Source organism: Cibotium barometz, chromosome 55, assembly GCF_041138505.1.
Source record: "Cibotium barometz isolate CiBa-2024 chromosome 55, ASM4113850v1, whole genome shotgun sequence".
NCBI classification, from domain to species: domain Eukaryota; kingdom Viridiplantae; phylum Streptophyta; class Polypodiopsida; order Cyatheales; family Cibotiaceae; genus Cibotium; species Cibotium barometz.
Window position 1 is genome coordinate 9,282,982 of NC_141100.1, and position 3,783 is coordinate 9,286,764.

Here is a 3,783-nt window from a genome sequence, read left to right on the forward strand (position 1 = left end):
TGAGACAAAGGATCTTGAGTGAGCAGAATGCATTTTAAGGCTACCATATAAGTAGATTGGGTAGAAATGGGTGAGATCTTGGAAATTAATACTCTACACAAAAAGTTCTATAGGAGGCTTGTGTACTCAAAAAGTCCTAGGAAGATTAGGAGACTTGATTATTAAGTGAAAATTATCATATCGACTCTCGAATTCAAACATGTCATGGTGATTGTTAAGATAGTCACTATATGCATGTTCCTAAAAGAGATGAACATTTTATTTTAAGAAATCCATTAACTCCATATTAGATAAAATAGGAAAATTCTCATTCCCACATTGGTCAATGTTTTAGTTTTTTAAGGTTTTTCTTCTTTCATTACAACACGTCGGAGGCATAGCAGCGTTTATTTTGTCGCGATGTTGGGATTTTGGTCTCGCTGCCCCTGTAGAGTAGAATATTGCTACTACCCAGCAGTGAACTTTCGCTGACTAATGGCTATAGCAACGAAATTTCATTGTGGGGCAACGATTATAGCAATGAAATTTTGCTGCTCATCAGTAGCGCCTATAGCAGTGAAATTTTGCTACTCAGCAATGCCTATAGTAGCAAAATTTCACTACTATACTGTAATTTCGCTGCATAAAATTCAAAAGACTTGTTGGATTGTTAATTTAAGTTATACATGTCACATATACATAGAAAATGATTATAGTTCTGAAAAAACATCCATCAAAACTCTTGGAGCCATGTTTCAAGCAAAAAAAAAAAGATAGTTAAAAACTTTTGAAGGGAAACAATGTCAAGATCATGAATCTATCCCATCTTGTATAAATACATATATGTTGCTTCATTAATGTCTATATCTAATGGAAGCTCAATGAAAAGATGGGGTTCAATATCAATATCACTATCATTATCAATGACAATGCTTCATTATCCAATGAAGCAGTCATTGATAGGTGACTCATCATCTGCTTCGGATTAATATTCCTCATGCTCTTGATTAGCCCCCTCCAAAATTTTTTCTTCATCATATTCTTCCAATGAGCCTATTTGACGTAGTACTTGCACTTCATCCAAAGATTTGACCTCCACATCTTGATCTTGAAAGGTATGTTTTAAATGAGGAGAAACTTATATAACATAACACCACTTTGGATCAATTCCTCATGCTCTTGATTAGCCCCCTCCAAAATTTTTTCTTCATCATATTCTTCCGATGAGCCTATTTGACGTAGTACTTGCACTTCATCCAAAGATTTGACCTCCACATCTTGATCTTGAAAGGTATGTTTTAAATGAGGAGAAACTTATATAACATAACACCACTTTGGATCAATTCGATCAGCATGAAACACAACCTAATATTACAAAGCAAAGGGGTTATGCTTTTATTATACTACATCAAGATTTATTTTGGGATTGATTGGGTTACTAACCTATTGATTGTGTTGAGGTGATATGAAAGTATCTTTCTCATCATTCCAAAACTTGGTGGAATAAATTTGAAAGAACCTATTTGGATGTTTCTTCACGGTTGCTTGAGCACCTCTATATATCACCTTGAACCATTTGACATCAAAGATGAATAGAATAAATTCTCTAAATCCAACCTCAAGAATACCTTGAATAGTTCCACAATACTCAAGATTGTTCTCTATGGCATTGGTATCATGTCTACTAGCTTGAGTTTCTTGCTCAAAATTTACCATCACACCATAATCAAATGTGTTTCTTTTAGAATCCACATGCTCCATGCAAAATTATCTTCCCTTTGACCATATTGCATTATATAGTTTGTACTAACATTAAACAAAAGCATGAAATTTAGTATAGTGTATTAAACAATGTATATACATGAGACAAAGATGAAGAATGTACTTACTTGAGTGTCATATCCTATTGCATACTCATGCTCTTCTTTTTTAATCATCTCTCCATTTTGTGATGCCATCAATATTGCCATACGAAGCCATTCTATATTGATCTCATTTGGTAGAGGTTCCAAGTCAAGCGGGAATGGCAAGCGTCTATTTACTCTTCTAAAAGCTCTTCTCTCATCCTTTTGTCTGTTGATTACATCCTTGTATCTCCCAATCCACTTGTGCATGATGGGACTATTTGGAATGCAAAATGTATTCACCTTGTGGCATAATGCTTCATCCAATCTTTGTTGCCTTCTTTTCCTTGTGTCACATTAGTGATTAGTCAGTCATCCTCCTCATTGCTCCACAATTGTGGCATGGAAGGATCTATGCGAGATAGATGTTTTGAGATATACACAAGAGACTTTAGCCTCAACCATCCCTCTACCATGCTTGCTTCTAGCCTTGCTATTTGTCTCACAAAATCCTTTTAAGGTTTTCATGAACCTTTCAAGGAAAAACATCCATCCAATATAAACAACACCACTTCATCAACCAAATGCACCACAAGATGCAATTGGCTGGTGAGAATTGTTTTAGGAAAGTTGTCCTCGATCATACACACTACCTCAATATAACATTGAGACGAGCCATCTCAATGGATGTAAGTTCTATCTATTACAAGATAAAAGAAGAGTCCCCACCCCTTTACATGGAGAAAGGAGAGCGAGAATTTTGGAAAAGGAGAAAGGAGAAGAAAAGACAAGTGTTTGGGGGTTTCTTTCCCACACGCCTAGATGCATTGGGGCTCACAATTAGTTGTCACTATCAAACCATTTACTCATTGAGTTTCTTATATATATATATATATAATACATTGGGGCTCACAATTAGTTATCACTATCAAACCATTTACTCAATGAGTTTCTTATATTAGAAAGCAAATTGCCCACCCCTCCCCACACACACACACACACACACATACATCTTCTAATATTATATTATGTGCATGCGTAAGAGAGAGAATATACATACACACACACGTATATATTATGTGCATGTGTAAGAGAGAGAATATACATACACACACACGTATATATACTATGTATGTTTGTGTATATAAATAGATTTATATGTATGTCGATACACACACACATGTATGTTCATGCACACACAGACACAAGCACATGATACGTGCACACGTATCATGTGCACATGATACGTGTGCACATGATACGTGCACACGTATACAAACACACATACACACACTCGCACGCATGGACACACGTGCAACACATACTCAAGCTTGCATATACACACGTGTATACATGCACACAAGCACATAAATACACTCACATACACAAGTATATGAGTGTGCATGTATACACACGTGTATACATGCACACACACACACACACACACACATATGCACCTGCACGTGCACACACATCGATGTACACACGAGTATATTCACATGCTCACTCACACGTACATGCAGACACTCGCTATGGATACACAAATAAAAACATTCACACCATGTACACACACACAATCAAGACACTTGCATGACACATGCACGCGTGAAGACAGTACACAATTACACATACGTGTGTATATGCACACACAAAATCACACACATATGTATACAAAAGAGAAGACAAAAGCATTGTATATAAGATACAGTTATTTAAGAGTGAACACACCTTATCGTGCATCCCCACGTATTAAAATTTAATATTAGTTAAAAATATATATGTATATTTATTTATTTATTTTATAAATGCACATGTATATACAGGTATACGTCTCTAAATATAATAAAACATAATATTATAGATAATATATATTTACATGTGGGTGTGTGTATGTGTGTGTGTGTGTGTGAGAGAGAGAGAGAGAGAGAGAGAGTGCACGTGTGCAGAAAGAAGTATGTTT